Source organism: Hemicordylus capensis, chromosome 5 (assembly GCF_027244095.1).
Source record: "Hemicordylus capensis ecotype Gifberg chromosome 5, rHemCap1.1.pri, whole genome shotgun sequence".
Lineage (NCBI taxonomy): Eukaryota > Metazoa > Chordata > Lepidosauria > Squamata > Cordylidae > Hemicordylus > Hemicordylus capensis.
The window spans coordinates 254,012,983-254,030,449 of record NC_069661.1 but is presented as its reverse complement, the minus strand read 5'-3'; the positions used below and the strand labels follow the sequence as shown (position 1 = coordinate 254,030,449).

The following is a 17,467-nucleotide window of genomic DNA, read 5'->3' as shown; positions in this document are numbered from 1 at the left end:
ATCAGTCCCCGGGGTCGTTCTGCTGTGATGCCTTTAATGGTTTTTTTGCGAACAAGATCTCCTGTATTCGGGCTGACTTGGACTACACTATTTTTGCAGGGTCTATAGAGGACATGTCCAGTGATCCCTCTTGCAGTATTAGATTGGATCAGTTTCAATCTGTGACTCCTGAAGATGTGGACAAGCAGCTTGGAGCAGTGCGGCCTACCAGCTGTTCTCTGAGCCTTGCCTGACTTGGCTGCTTCTCTCTAGCACGGAGATTGTTGGAGATGGCCTAGTTAATATCATAAATGCATCGCTGAGGGAGGGTAGAGTGCCCCCTTGTTTGAAGGAGGCATTGGTTAGACCACTCCTAAAGAAGCCTTCTCTGGATCACTTAGCGATGGACAGTTACAGGCCAATCTCCAATCTCCCTTGGTTGGGCAAGGTGATTGAGAGGGTGGTGGCCGATCAGCTCCAGGCAGTTTTGGAGAAAACTGATTATCTAGACCCATTTCCAACCGGCCTTAGAACGGGCTATGGGGTTGAGGCAGCCTTGGTCGCCCTGACGGATGACCTTTACTGGGGAATCGACAGAGGGTGTGTGACTCTGCTGGTTCTTCTGGATCTCTCGGCGGCATTCGATACCATCGACCATGGTATCCCTCTGGATCGCCTGGGAGAGTTGGGGATAGGGGGCACTGCCTTGCAGTGGTTCCATTCCCATCTCTCAGGTAGATTCCAGATGGTAGAGCTTGGTGACAGTTGCTCCTCAAAACTGGAGTTGTTATATGGAGTCCCTCAGGGCTCCATTCTGTCACCAATGTTTTTTAACATCTACATGAAACCGCTGGGTGAGGTCATCAGGAGATTTGGTGCTGGGTGTTATCAGTATGCTGATGACTCCCAAATCTTCTTCTTTTCATCTTCAGGAAATGGCACTCATTCTCTAAATGCCTGCCTACAGGCAGTAAAGGGCTGGATGAGGGAAAACAAATTGAAGCTGAATCCAAGCAAGGCGGAGGTGCTCATTGTGGGGGCTCAGAATCTGAGGAGTGAGTTAGATCTTCCTGTGCTGGATGGGGTTACACTCCCCCAGAAGGAGCAGGTGTGCAGCTTGGGAGTACACCTGGAGCCGGGCCCCACCCTGGTATCTCAGGTGGAGGCCATGGCCAGGAGTGCTTTCTATCAGCTTCGGCTGATTCGACAGCTGCGTCCATTCCTTGAAGAGGATGACCTCAAAACAGTGGTGCATCAGCTGGTAACCTCCCAGCTTGAGAACTGCAATGCACTCCATGTGGGGCTGCCTTCGTACGTAGTCCGGAAACTTGTTAGTTCAGAATGCGGCAGCCAGATTGGTCTCTGGGGCAACCTGGAGAGACCATATTATGCCTGTCTTGAAACAGTTACACTGGCTGCCCATATGTTTCCGGGCAAAATACAAAGTGCTGATTATTAGCTTTAAAGCCCTGAATGGCTTAGGTCCGAGTTATCGAAGAGAGCGCCTTCTTCTACATGATCCCCACTGCACGTTTAGGTCATCTGAGGAGGTCCTTCTCCAGTTGCCACCGGTTTGTCTGGTGGCGACGCAGAGGCGGGCCTTCTCTGTAGCTGCTCCTGGGCTGTGGAATGCACTCCCGGCAGAAATTTGTAATTTGAGATCATTACTGTCCTTCAGGAAAGCCCTTAAAACCTATATGTTTGACCTGGCCTTCCAGGGTTTTAAATGATTGACTAACTGTTTTAAATTGTTTTAAATTGTAGCCCTGATTTCCAGGGTTTATAGCTGTTTAATTGGTTTTATTGTGTTTTAATAGTTTGATTTTAATTGTTAACTTGTTTTAATTGTTTATATCATGCTGTAAACCACCCTGAGCCATTTTGGAAGGGTGGTATACAAATCAAATAAATAAAATAAAATATCCTTTCCAAAGCCTTCACTGCAACCCTACCAAGTGCTAGTCTGCGGCATATTTCTTGACTGCTGGATCCTTTACTGTTGATGGTCGATCCTAAAAGGCAGAAGCTATCCACCACTTCAATGTCTTCATTATCAATTCTGAGGCTGGTTGCTGTTGTACCCATTGTCATTAGTTTAGTTTTCTTTACATTTAGTTGTAGTCCCATTTTTTCACTGTGTTCCTTTTCATTATACTAGAGATTGCAGACCATCGGCATTCTCAGCTATCAGACTGGTACCACCAGTGTAGCGCACATTATTCATGTTTCTTCCTCCAACTTTAAAACCATGCTCATCTTCTTCCAATCCAGCTTTTCTCAGTATTTGTTCAGCATATAAACTCAATAAATAAGGAGAAAGTAAACAGCTTTGTCTTACTCCTTTGCCAATTCTGTTTGCCTTTCTTCTGTTTCTTGGTATTTGTCAGACTTTTTTCGCATTCCTTCTTAACAACAACTCCAATTTCATTCCAAAATTCCTCTGGTTCCCTATCAATGAGGTTCAGAACTTCAAAATGGTTCATGATGTTCTCCTTGAAAATGGTAGGTACATTCTCAAGATCATATCATGGAAACTGGATAGCTTTGTTTTTCTGCTTTAGCTTGACTTGGAACTTGCACATGAGCAGTTTGTCATCTGTTCCACAATCGGTCCCTGGCCATGTCTTTGCAGTTATAACTGAGCTCTTGCACCAATAATGTAATCAATTTTATTTCTGTGTACTCCATCTGGTGATGTCCATGTGTATAGGCGCCGCTTTGGTTGTTTGAAGAATGTGTTAGCAATGAAGAGTTCACTGGCTTGGCAGAAACTAGTACGTCATTCTTCTGCTTCGTTTCTGTTTCTTAGGCCATACAGTCAGACTGTGTTTTCCTCCTTACCATTCCCAACTTTGGCATTCCAGTCTCCAACCACCAGCAGCACATCCTGCTTGCATGTTCTGTCAATTTCAGACTGAACTTGAGCATAACACACATCAACTTCCTCTTCTTCTGCATCAGTCGTTGGGGCATAGACTTGAAGAACTGTCATGTTAAAGGGTTGTCCACAAAATCTAATTGATATCAGTCGGTCACTATTAGTACTGGCATTGTACCCCAGTACTGTCATTGCTATATCCTTCCTGACTAGGAAAGCAACAGCGTTCCTTCTTTGTTTTGTATATACCCACAACATTTGTGGCTCGTCCACAAAATGGAGATGGCATCTAATCTTCGGGTGGGGGTGGAAGAGCATCACTCTTCCGGGGTGTGTGTGTGCCTGAAACACAGAATTACACTCTGACAGGGCAGGAGTGTGTGCCTCCTGAACAGAATCACTGCCCTGAAGTCATCAATGCCACAGCATCTCGCCTAACATCAGGGAGGGCAAACCCTGTAAAAAGACTCTCACCGGCTGGAGACTCCTCACAAGTACAAACAAGTGTGGTTTCTACAGAGGACCCCAGCAGAGCAGAAGCCACTGCTTTCTGGGGAGCCCTCTCACTCGGCTGGAGCCAGTGCAGTCCAAACAACCAGAATCGCCTACAGGGAGAGGTAGGCTTTTCAGTGTCTGGACCAGCCTTGCCATTCCCACCCCACATGCCACAAAAACCAACCAGAGAATGCGGTTCTGTCCACAAATCAAAACAAGTGCACGTAAGGCCATTTGGACAAATGACCAGTCAAAAAGAATGGGAGAATTAAAAACAACTCTTAAGGAGGTAGTTGAATCCGACCCAACAATTATGGAAGGAAATGAACTAATGACATAGGCTTCCTCTCCGAGCCTGGCCTCATAAGACAATGCAGGTGTAACGCTCATTGTCCGCAAGGAATTTCAAGGAGCAGTCTTTATGAAGGGCCTCGTTGGTCATCCTGTTGACATAGCGACCGCTGCTCTCTGGCACTAGCCACTTCATTACCATGTCTATGCAGCTTTTCCGGTAGGAGCTCCACACGGTGCCACTGGTTTGCCCTTTGACTTCAGTGAGATCGCCCACACTGATTGTAACAAAGATTCCAGTATTAAGATCCCATGCTACTTTGGTGTGATAGCTCTTTGGCCTAAGCTGTCCTCCTTCATCAGGGGAAGGGAAGGCTAGGAGTAAGAGTCCAATGTGGATGACAACCTGGTTGGTTTCTGGACACACCTTCATGACTCCCAAGATTGGACTATTGTAATGTCCATGCAGGCTGCCTTTGAAAAGGGGCCTAGCAACTTCCAACTGGTACAGAATGACAACACCCACTTTGTGAACTGGCAAAAATATACAACACTGGTTCTCCAAAATGACGATGTCATTGTCACTGAAGGAGCAAAACTGCCTGGACCATGAGGCATCGTTCCGGATCACCTCATTAATGACATATTCAAAATCCAGAGTCAATTGTTCCACTGTTAAGTACTGGCCCTGACCAGCAGCCTTGTCCTTCAGAGGTTTCAAATTCTTCCCCGCAGGTCTGTCACAACAAATGGCAAGGAGATCTTGTCATCCTCATCCTTATCCTCATCCTCAGAGAGATCGCTGGGCTCCAGGACATAGCGCAGTTTGGTATAGTTCACATAGCCTGGCTCAGCTGGTTGACCTTCCAGCTCAGTGTTGCCAATGGGAGAGTCTTTGGGGGACCCTTCCATGTCAGAAGTGCTCTCTGCTCCAGGAGATGCAGAGTTGCAAGTGCCACTGTCATGCAGGCAAGACCCCAAATTCTTCCCCAGACCACAAGAGGCTAAAGTGCCCTGGCCGAGGGCCCCATCAGAGTCCAGAAGGCCCTCCAGCCCACTTCCTGCCACCTCCTCTATCGGGCCAGTGCCTTTTGCTTCCTTGGCCCTTCAGAAGATGTCCGCAACAAATTCCTTTGCCATAGGTACAGCAGGCAAGATGTGGTTTTCTGTGTCCTGTGGACACATGCAGCTGCACTCCGGCAAGAGCAGCTCTCTCTTTCTGGCCCTTCCTCGGAGCCCATGGGGCACTACAAGACAACAGGTGTATGGCAAACGTCACCAGCAGAGGGCTAGGGCTGACTCCTCCTATCATAGAGGATTTGGCAGAAGTTGCTGTCTTCTGGTGTATGGACAGAAACAGCACAGGCTACTAAAGAATATCTAGTGTTGAGCAGCACCACTTGGTCCTTCTTGCGCTGGAATGCTGGCTGGAATGTGGGGAAAGGGTACACCACCTGGTACTTAGTGTGCAGCATAAAACCATGCTGCAAACATTTGGCATTTGGGTCACCTGGATGTGCAATGGCCATGTCCCTGCAGTTGGGACAGTGCACAAGGGAAGGCATGGCAACTGTACTAATGTAGATATCCCGACGGTTTTCATCACTCATCATCATGTTCATGAGCAGGCCATTGGCCGAACAGGTGTTGAAACCAAAGACGATGACCTTGGAGGAATCATTAGGCCATTCACATTCTGTCAAGTAGAGATTGCTGTAGATTTCCTCATCCTGGAACAATCGAACCTGACGTACCATTTTTAGCTTGCTGTGGACATTGAATTCCCACCAGTAAAGATGGTAGATGTAGAGAGAGAAGCCATCATCACCACGGCTGCTGGTGTAGGACAACACATATCTCCCACATTTAGAGAAGCCAAGGAAAATGTGCCCTGCACATAAGAAATGCTCATCAACAATGCTCTTCAGGGAGACACAAACTCTCGGTGGCAGTTTACGGAAGAGGCGAGGCGACAGCTGAGCTCCGCTGAGCTCCACTTTCCACCCGAGGTGCCGCCCCGCTCCGATTTCAAGCTCAGCGCCATTTTCCTCCACTAACTCTGCTGGTCGCTGCCACGGCACCCCTTCCCCTTCTCTTTTCCCTCCAGCCTATGTACAGGTGAAACTCAAAAAATTAGAATATCGTGCAAAAGTTCATTAATTTCAGTAATGCAAATTAAAAGGTGAAACTGATATATGAGATAGACGCATTACATGCAAAGCGAGATAAGTCAAGCCTTAATTTGTTATAATGTGATGATCATGGCGTACAGCTCATGAGAACCCCAAATCCACAATCCCAGAAAATTAGAACATTACATGAAACCAATAAAACAAGGATTGTCAATAGAACAATATCGGACCTCTGAAAAGTATAAGCATGCATATGTATTCAGTACTTGGTTTGGGCCCCTTTTGCAGCAATTACTGCCTCAATGCGGCGTAGCATGGATGCTATCAGCCTGTGGCACTGATGAGGTGTTATGGAAGACCAGGATGCTTCAATAGCGGCCTTCAGCTCTTCTGCATTGTTTGGTCTCATGTCTCTCATCCTTCTCTTGGCAATGCCCCATAGATTCTCTATGGGGTTCAGGTCAGGCGAGTTTGCTGGCCAATCAAGCACAGTAATCCCATGGTCACTGAACCAGGTTTTGGTACTTTTGGCAGTGTAGGCAGGTGCCAAGTCCTGCTGGAAAATGAAGTCAGCATCCCCATACAGCTCGTCTGCGGAAGGAAGCATGAAGTGCTCCAAAATCTCCTGATAGACGGCTGCGTTGACCCTGGACTTAATGAAGCACAGTGGACCAACACCAGCAGATGACATGGCTCACCAAATCAACACAGACTGTGGACTTCACACTGGACTTCAAGCATCTTGCATTGTGTGCCTCTCCATTCTTCCTCCAGACTCTGGGTCCTTGGTTTCCAAATGAGATGCAAAAGTTGCTCTCATCAGAAAAGAGGACTTTGGACCACTGAGCAACAGACCAGTTCTTTTTTTCTTGAGCCCAGGTAAGACGCTTCTGACGTTGTTTGTTGTTCAGGAGCGGCTTGACAAGAGGAATACGACATTTGAAGCCCATGTCCAGGATCCATCTGTGTGTGGTGGCTCTTGATGCACGAACTCCAGCCTCAGTCCACTCCTTGTGAAAGTCCCCAACACTTTTGAATGGCCTTTTCCTGACAATCCTCTCCAGGCTGCGGTCATCCCTGCTGCTTGTGCACCTTTTTCTTCCACACTTTCCCCTTCCACATAACTTTCTATTAATGTGCTTTGATACAGCACTTTGGGAACATCCAACTTCTTTTGCAATTACCTTTTGAGGCTTTCCCTCCTTATGGAGGGTGTCAATGATGGTTTTCTGCACAACTGTCAAGTCAGCAGTCTTTCCCATGATTGTGATTCCTAATGAACCAGACTGAGAGACCATTTAAAGGCTCAGGAACCCTTTGCAGGTGTTATGGATTGATTAGCTGATTGGAGTGGGACACCTGGAGCCTAGACTGTTGAACCTTTTCACAATATTCTAATTTTCTGGGATTGTGGATTTGGGGTTCTCATGAGCTGTATGCCATGATCATCACAATTATAACAAATTAAGGCTTGACTTATCTTGCTTTGCATGTAATGTGTCTATCTCATATATCAGTTTCACCTTTTAATTTGCATTACTGAAATTAATGAACTTTTGCACGATATTCTAATTTTTCGAGTTTCACCTGTATATACCACTTTTCAACAAAAACAGTTCTCAACACAATTTTCACAGAAAGAAAAATAAGATAGTTCTCTGTCCCCAAAAGGTTCACAATAATAATAATAATAATAATAATAATAATAATAATAAAAACATGAAGTAAACACTTAAGAACAGCCACAGGAAATAAATTGTCTGAGGCTGGCTAGGGAAATTGCTCTCCTGTGCTAAATAAGAGAGAGCCACAACTTCGAAATGTCTCTCTTTGCCGAGTTAGCAGGGGATTTTATCTCTGTTTAGTTTAAATCAGGTCCCCCACATCCTATAATTGTGCATTTGGTTTTTCTTATCTAAATGAAGGAAACTGCATTTCTCTCTATTAAACTGTGTCTTGGTTTTGGCCAATCTTGAATCTGTTTAAATCGGTCTGCATCTCAAATCTATCTTTGAATGTGTTAGCTATCCCCCTAAGCTTTTTGTCATATACAAGTTTAATCAATATCTCCATTCCCTCATCAAGTCATTTATTAAATATTATACAGCACAAGGCCCAGGACAGAGACTTATGACACTCCACTTAATACCACTGATGTGGAGCCATTGATGAACACTCATTTGGTACAGCTGTTCAGCCAGTTGTGAGCCCACATAACAGTAGTATAATCCAGGCCACATTTCAACATCTTGTCAACAAAGAGATCATGGTAGACTTTGTCAGTGCTTTGGTGAAATCAAGATGCACATACTTGTCCAGTCTCTTCTTACACAAGTCAGTGCAGAAGATGCCATGACATCTTGGGATGCTTCCTTTCATTGCTCAACTGCCTTTACAGTTTGGAGATGTCTGGATGGGGCTGCAGCTCAATGGCAAAGCATCTACTTTGCATGCAGGAGGTCCTAGGTTTACTCCTTGGCATCTCCAGATCGGGCTGGGAAAGACTCCCCCCTGAAACTTTGGGGAACCTATACCAGTCAGTGTAAACAATCCGGAGCTAGTTGGACCAAAGGTCTGACTTGGTATAAGGCAGCTTCCTATGTTTTATGTTTTTAGATCTGTTTTGCCACATCTTGATCACAGTGCTTTTCACACAGCCTAGTCATCAGCCATCTTTACGAGCCCTTCAGATACTTTAAAGCCGCCATCACGTCCCCCTTTATTCTACTTCACTGTAAAATAAAATGCTCACAATCTATCATTTCAGCCACTAACCAAACAAATGGTGCACCATTGGTCATCCAGCCCCATCTTTGAGGGAAAGTGGTATATCTGTCGTTAAAAAAAGATTTGATGGGGAAATGCTAATAAATGCATAGTTGTCTCCAATTTGGATGACTCTGAAAACATTGATGAAATTAAGGGAATACTGTTGCTTCTGGGTGGCAAATCCTGAGATGGCAGCCAAGACCAAGGACACACAACCATGTATGTCAAGAGAGACTGTGTACTGCCAGCTTTTGTGCAGATCATGTCATATCATTTGTTTGAAAAACAAATAATTCAATTACAGAGGCTACTCCAGAGTTGTAAGGGTCAAAGGCAAAGATGGACAATTGAATTCTGTAGTCATAGTGTACAGAGGCACGGTGTTGAAACTTGTTCCCCTTGCACCATGCTGGGCAACATCGTCAATGACATGAAGCAAAGCAGAATGCTTTCCACGCCGTTTTAGATGCTAGGAAAGTCCTGAATTCTTGGAAACTGTGAAGCGGGGGTTGGCATTAGCAAAACAAAAGAAGCACAAAGTCCAGAAAGAAATGTGAACAAAAGCCACAGCAGAAAACAAGACCTTGGTGGGGCTTAATAACCACATTGGAAGCAACCAATTTGAGAGGGCATGGATTAAAATCACCACTGGAAGGAGGCAGGGAGCTAATCATGGTATGAGCTGGAGAAAGGAGTTAATGGCCTGAAGGCATTGAGGGGGCAAGGAAGAATAGTCATGAGGGAGAGAGAGGAGCTGTGTCACAGACAATGACGTCCTATCCGAGAGGTTGAGCCAATTGGAAAGCTTAAGCACAAAGTCTTAACTTTTGGAGAGAGATATGGGTTATTAGGTCTGGCAGGGGAACTCCTCAAATACTTAGGGAGGGATACGCAGCCCTGCCCCATCCTCTAGCCCCTGAAAGCTCCAGAGCCTACATCAGAAAAAGCCAACATATGACATGCACTCATTGCCTGCGTTTATGATGATCCAAAAGCGAGGCTCTGCAGGATGTGAAACACTGCTCCATTAGAGATGTTTGTTTCTTCTGTGAAGAGGCCTGTGGGCGTAGGAAATGTACGTTTCCCTCACCAACATTCAGAGAAGCACAGACACACAATTTCCTGCATGCAGCAAACATGTATTCCTGTCACAGAAGCTCTCTTGCATCAGGTTCACATTTCCATGACTTCAATTTAAAAGCCACATAATTCTTTTAAAAAATATCCTCAAGTACTATCATCTGCAAGAACTCACTATCATACAAGGACTAAGCAATATTTTTAGTAGAATAATAGAATTTATTTTTTTAAATAAGTGCTTAGCTAATGGAAGGAATGCCAATTCTGCTGTTTTCGTTGTCAATGCTAATTGCTCAATTAGCACAGACCTGCAAAGGTCTCTGTTCTGCATAGTGGAAGAGAGCACTCCAAATGCAAGGCACTGAGATAGGTAGACCACAACATCTTTCCTTTGCAAAACTCTGCTTGTTTGGGAGTTGCTTATAAAAGAATAACTTTTAAGGAAAAGGAAATAGGACTATTGCAGAACTGACAGAGAAGAGAGCTGGTCTTGTGGCAGCAAGCATGACTTGTTCCCTTAGCTAAGCAGGGTCTGCCCTGGTTGCATATGAATGGGAGACTAGAAGTGTGAGCACTGCAAGATCTTCCCCTCAAGGGATGGAGCCTCTCTGGGAAGAGCATCTAGATTTCAAGTTCCCTCCCTGGCAGCATCTCCAAGATAGGGCTGAGAGAGATTCCTACCTGCAGCCTTGGAGAAGCTGCTGCCAGTTTGTGAAGACAATGCTGAGCTATGGTCTGACTCAGTATAGGGCAGCTTCCTATGCTCCTATGACTGGATTCCAAACCAAACTGTCTCCAAATCTGTCACAGGAATTACAGGAACGCAGAACAGGCACCAAGCATGTGGACACGAGTGGGCCTTATACTGAGTGACACCATTGGTCCATCTAGCCCAATATTATCTGTACTGACTGGAAGCAGCTCCCCAACAGAGGGCTATTTGCCAGAACTGTGATCTTTTCACTGCAGCTGTCAACCATTGAACTTGGGACCATTTTTCCATGGTCCCCTTTCCCGGAACCACCACCCCTTATCTCCTGTTCATACAGAAACAGGGCCAGAGATGTGTGGGGACCCAGTCCACTTTTGCAAAACTAGTGAGATATGCTCTCAGTGCTCAGTGGTGCTAGTCAGTAGTCCAGCTGCCGCATTTTGAACCAGCTGCTGTTTCTAAGATGTCTTCAAGAGGCAGCCCCATGCATAAGGTATTGCAGTAGTCAATTCTGCAAGTTATCACGGAAAGGATTCCAGTGGACAGGCAACCTCTGTTCAGGAGGAGTTCAAAGATGGCACACCAGCCTGCACTGGTGAAAAGTGTTTCATGGCAAAGATGCCACATGGCTGGGCATCCCAAATAAAGGCTGGATCTAGAAGTACTCCCAAGCTCTATACTTGATACTTAGAAGGGAACACAGTGCAATCCAGAAAAGGCTGAACCTCACCTCCTTTGTCAGGTAGACTATCAACCAACCAACAGCACATCCATCTTTCTAGGCTTCAGTTTATTCACCCTCATCCAGTCTTTAGCAACCAGAAGCACCTGTTCACCACTTCACCTGACTCCAACAAAAAGGAGACCAATCATGTGTTTGCATAACTTGTGCTCATATTCTGCCTGAACAGAACTGATCAAATTCATCTTGAATTTCACCTGAGATCAACTTTGATGACAACAAGTATTAAGTATAATATAATATCAGAGCAGTGCAAACACAGCAGGGGGCATGGGAAATTCAGCAACATTTAGATCTCTAAATGGTAGTAGGGTAGATGCATCCCACACAACATTAGGCATTATCAGTAAGACCGTCAACCAGTTAATTAATTTTAGTTGATTAATTACCAGGCTTTTAACCAATCAGTCCCTTTGAAATAAATCTGCCGCTGCCAAAACCTCCACATAGTTGCCTTCTTGGAAAACTGATATATGAGAGGGCTTACAGTTCATTAGCTGTGCCACTTGCTGTTGCCATTTCAAACACTTTCTGTTTTTACAATGTCCCTACATTTCCAGCCCCTCTGTTTAAAATCTGCCCTTCTCAACCAAAATTACGATTCAGTTGTACACTTGCAGCCCTAACTACCAGTCCCATGCTTTCTCCATCACCCACAACAAGTAGCATAGCCTAATTCAGCTATTCCATTAATCACAGAAGGTAAAAAAACAAAACACAACTAACCCAAGCAATATTGGGATGTTAACTATACAACTCTATATTCTACAGACTAGGGGCGGGAGGGGAAGCGGAAGACATGGATTGATATTGGATAAAGAACTTGACAGAGACAACGGCAGACATCTGTCAGCTGTCACTCTTCAAAGCCTTCCCCATCAAAACATCCCTTCAAGTGTATTACCAACTGCAAGTCTCTTAAGAAACACCACCCATGAGTACAATAATTAATTATGAAATGTCCTTTGTAGTTTTGGTCACATACACTTTAAAAGCAGTTGGAGGCAGAGATGAAAGAAAAAAACAGGGACTCTTAAAGCAAGTAAAATCAACCACTTCCCCCAATGATGTGTAATGAACAAATCCATTACAATTTTTAAAGTAAGAGCTGAATGCTAAATACATTTCAGTTTTTTAAAAAAGCCTCCAAATGAAGAGCCAGATGAATTCTTAATTCCAACACCCACAAATGAGCACACTTTATCCACATCTATTTCCTAAGCAGGTATCATTTCTATGTAGGAGAAACCACACATATGCCATCTTTGGCAAGTCTGCAGAGCCAAGGAATTTTGTAATTGGAGGGCAGCCATTCAGACATACCTCATTTCCCTTTCTTGTAAAACTGGCACTGTCAAGAGATGACACTATTGCAGGTATGTTGTTTCCTGTATCCAATTTGTCCAAAATCATGTGACAACTCAAAAAGTATGATTCAACACTTAGCAATAGCACTAGCACTTACATTTAGCACTTACATTTATATACCGCTCTCTATAGCCGGAACTCTCTAAGCGGTTTACAATGATTTAGCATATTGCCCCCAACATTCTGGGTACTCATTTTACCGACCTCGGAAGGATGGAAGGCTGAGTCAACCTTGAGCCCCTGGTCAGGATCGAACTTGTAACCTTCTGGTTACAGGGCGGCAGTTTTACCACTGCGCCACCAGGGGCTCCTCTTGCTGTTCTTCTTCCCCAGAAACACAATTCTGTTCAGGTTCAACCGACCCAAGCATTTTACCATCTTGGAAAGAAAATGGTCTCCCTCTGCCAAATATTTATTTATTGTATTTTAAATAAATACCACCTTTCTGCCTTGACAAAGGCACCCAAAGTGGTTTACAATAGTAAAGAATGAAGCAATTACATAAGCTGAAAAGCACAGTTGTCCTTTCCATGAGCTGAGCTCAAGAGCTAGCTGGCCTGGGCGCCACCTTTCTTGCCTTCCTCTCACGTGACCCTGGCCTTTCAGTACTCCTGGGAAGGTGGGGGAGAGGCTGCCCCAACAGTCTGCATGGGCCAGTGCTAATCTCTATGGGAGCCAACGTTATGCTCTCCCCTGGCCTGGGCAACTCCTTTCTTGCCTTCATCTCAGGGCACCCTGGTCTTTCAGTACTCATGGAAATGACAACCGCCTCCATTTGCACATGTTTTTGAAAGCCAAAACCTTTCCAAACCTTATTCTCAAGCTGAAAAACAATGTGTCAGGGTCCCCACCCTATCATCTCCTCTGATAGCAAATAAGAGTGGATTCATGGTTCGTACTGAAAATCTCATTTGCTACTAGAGAATCTACACTCAGAACACCTCAGAAACAACAGAACCCTGAACCCCATGGGTTAGAAATCCATGGGGGTGGCTGGCACCCTCTCTTCACTACACTGCCACTCGCTCTGGGCCACCCCAGCGCCCCCCAAGTGCAGTTATGGGGCTGCTGAAACCTACATGATTTCCTATGGGGAAAAACCTTAAAGATGCGTAAACTTCAACAAATCACCAAAAATCAGCCCTCTGCCCAAATCCTTTGCAAAATTCTGGTAGCTTCCTTGCCCCCCTTGGGCACTACCACCAACCGCACAACACTCTAGGCCACCCCTCCCCCCCCCCGACGTGAAGCGATACACCTCCATTACACCTTATGGGGGAAAACCTTAAAGATGCGTAAACTTCAACAATTCACCAAAAATCAGCCCTTTGCCCAATTCCTCTGCAATTTGGGTGGTAGCCTCTACCTATTAGGCACTTAAATTAAACTGAGTAGAACCCCACTGCCTTGCGGGTGGGAGTGCGGTGTAGTTGGCACATGGGAGTTGACGGTGCTGTCAAAAAGACAGTCAAAATGAATAGAAGAAATGAAGGTGTGTAATGAATCCTCATAAGGATTCATTGAGTGAAAGTTATTATACACCAAAGAATCCAAACACTTGAAAAATAGTGACCACACATTTTGCCTCATAACTCCACATCTATAAGGGCTAGAGCTTAGCTTTTTTCAAAAAATGAAAGCTGGGAATTGGGGGAATTTATAGGAGGGATCCGAAACTCAAATCGTTTCAGGAGTGATTCGATTTGTACCCAAATCTAGCCAATGGACAGGGGTGATTTGTTTTGTTTCCAAATCACCCGAATCAGCTAGATTCGGGTACAAATCGATTTGTATCCAAATCAAATTGCACTTCCCTACAACCCAACAGGTCAGAGGAGGAAGAGAGTGTGGACTGAACCCCCTCCCCATCCATACGGAGACCTCAGTGGGGAGAAGGACCAGGTTGAGCAGTTTCACAGAGTATAATTTTCTTGGGTTTTTAAAAAAATGTTTAGGAGGAGAAAGAACAAAAGTAAATAAATCCAGCAGCTCCTGTGAACTTAGAATTATTAACAAGTGGGGTTTTCCTCAGGATGGGCTCTAAAAAAGTAAGACTGTCCCAGCAAAATCAGAACTAATGGAGTGAGTGAGCAGAGTAAGCACAGAGAAGGCAGGAATGCATAAGAGAGAGGAAGACAAGAGCTGCTTTGTGGAGAGCCACAGATCAGTGACAGGGCACTTGCATTACATACAGAAGGCTCCGTTCAATCCCTGGCATCTGTAGAATCTGAGGCAGCAGGGCTGGGAAAGTGGAGAGACACTGCCGATTAGAGTAGATTGCCCTGAACTACATAGACCAATGGTCTGACGTGGAATAAGACAACTTAATGTGCTCATACATGTCTATCAAGGTCAGAAGTACCTTCAGCTCTTATTGAGTGTAAACATGGTGGCCAACACTGTTTTCCTGCTGTATAATGTGTGAAACAGCTTTCCAAAATCAGCAGAAGTCCTGCCTAACAGGAGGCTGCCTCAATGGTCCTCTGAGCAGTCAACACAAATTGGAGGAGGGCAGAGTTGTCTGCAAAGTTTACACCTCTCCTTGGATCTGTGCACTCTTCCTTGTGGAAACCTTGCTTTGAAAGCTGTGCCTGTGAAGGAATCACATGTTGCATAAGAAACACAATGAATTGCAATGTGCTGCACCAAGGTGCTATGAGGATAGGGATATGATTTAGAAGCTGGCACTTACACAACTCGGCAGAAGAGAGAGAAGACAGCATGCTGTTTAAATACCGAGCATGTTAACTCCTGGCGAATACAGTCTACTTCATGTTCTTCCTTATTCCAACTAATTGCTTAAGACATCCTACTGCAGTCGAGATGGTAGCAGCATATATGGCCTTAGTCTTCATTAAATGTCAGTGCTTAATAACAGACTCCAAAAGGGGCTTAGCTGCATTTACTCCAAGCTCCTGAACTTTAAAAAGTTGTTAATCAGACTCCTATGTAAATTGAATGACGATTAAAGGTTAAGTACAGGTTTCGGAAATTTCAGAAGTTGAAGATATATCGCCCTTAAAACCGGGGGTGGGGGGAGAGAAGGGGAGAGAACTATCAAGCTTTGACAGGAACTAAACATCTTAATTAAAATGCTCAGAAGTACAGTACTCATTTCTGCATGAAGTTCTATTTTCAAATGTCAAATTTAATCAGGCACTCAAGTAAAAATGTGCAATATTCCTATGGCAAGGAGGATGGCAAGGAAGTGCCTTGGGATTCTCCTTCACTCTACTTATCCTTAAAAGTCCTTTCCTTTCTTCTAATGAATGCATTGCACTCCGAGGCACCTTGCCACACACACAAACCTTTTCTCCTCACCTACACGAGTGCCATGACAGTGCTTTATATACCTCTGGAGTATCGCTGGTGTCCCACTTCCCAAACAAGGCAAGATGTTAATCAAGAAGCAATTCCTTCACAAATTTCATCTCTTTTTGAAACTATGGGTGGCCTACTGACAAATAAAACCAAGAGCCTTCTCAAATTGGACTTGGAAGAATGTATGTTCCCTGAAGTCTTCACTCATCAGTTACCATCAAGAACCAAAAGAGCTTTTAAGAGCCTTGAGCAGCACTTAATTAGCAGCTGAAAATGCGCTGTTTAGCTAGAGAACAGTTTGGCAATAAGTGAAGAGTCCACTGTGAGCAAGCCTGAACATCAACTTTGCTTTCTTCAGAAGAGCTATAGCTCAGACTAACTCTCTCAGGTGGGTGGGGTGGGGGTAGAAATGGCAGTGAAAGATCGAATATACAGTACTGTGGGTTTTCCAATGCATTAATTTCCTGTCCAGAACTGGGCCCCTACCAGCTCCCACAGCCTACAGAATCCTGAGGAAATGAAGAAATCATATGCACCTCTCAGAAGGTGATTGCCAAGTGAACAATTCCAGATTAACTCAAGCAAGCAAGCCACACCACACCACACCATCCAGGGCTGTTGGTGCTTGGGAAACCAATAGTCAAAGAAGGATGGGAAGTCCAAGAGCAGTTCTGTCTGTGTTCGAGCGACATGCTACTCAGAATAAGGCAAGCCAGAGTCTTCAGCTGTACAGGACCAGCTGAAATCCTATTGGCCCTGTGTGGCTCACAATCTAAAAAGAAACACACAAGACACACCAGCACTAACCACCAGGGAGATACTGTGCTGGGATGAACAGAGATGGCTGCTCTACTCCTGCTAAATAAAAAAGAACCAGCAATTTACAAAGTGCTTCTTTGCCCAATTAGCAGGGGTAAATATGCCACAAACATATTCAACAACCACACATAAACTCTAACCACGAAGTGGTAACACACAATGATGGTTGATCTAGATCTAAAAAGAAATATTGAATTGAGTACCTTCCATGTAATCTTTGATGGTCTCACAGTGTGGCCAGAAACACCACACATATGCCTTGCTCTGGGTATTTTGAATAGCAAATACACTGCCGACTGAATTGCAACCAATAATGCCACTGAATACGGCTTGAATTAATACACATCTAGCATGCTTTACTCTGTTAAAGCTGCACTGAGTAAATCTGTGAACAGTATTATAACAATACTCCATTTCACTATGGACAGGAATATCACAAGATAGCTAAACTATGGGCTGCATTTAGACAAAGATGTAACCACTGTTAGGTAAAAATCACTCCAAGATAACTGCTCAATCTGATCCAAGGAGAAAATTCCTTCCCTACGACAGGTTGCTTACCTGTAACTTTGGTTCTTCTAGAGGTCATCTGTGCTCTTACATGATTGGGCTTTGCACCTCAGAGTCTTTCCAAGTTGAAATTCTTCTCTCTGAAATGGGCAGTAGCATATGGCCCGGCAGTCCTCCTCAGTCAATGAGTCTGATGACCTAAAAGGGGAGGGGAGGATGGGTGGGCTTTTAAGAGCACAGATGACCACTTGAACAACCAAAGTTACAGATAAGCAACTTGTCGTTCTTCGACATAGTCTCTGCGCTTAACACAACTGGGTGCATAGCAAGCTGCACCCTGTGCAAATCTTACCAGGAGATGGGACATCCTG

General features: G+C 44.7%; 1 protein-coding gene and 1 pseudogene across 2 annotated transcripts in view; both read right to left on the bottom strand.

Moving 5' to 3' along the window:
- EXOC4 (exocyst complex component 4) overlaps positions 1-17,467 on the bottom strand; it is a 585,849-nt gene that overhangs the window by 386,236 nt on the left and 182,146 nt on the right. The window lies entirely within an intron of this gene.
- LOC128327197 (DDB1- and CUL4-associated factor 15-like) lies at positions 3,714-5,687 on the bottom strand (annotated as a pseudogene).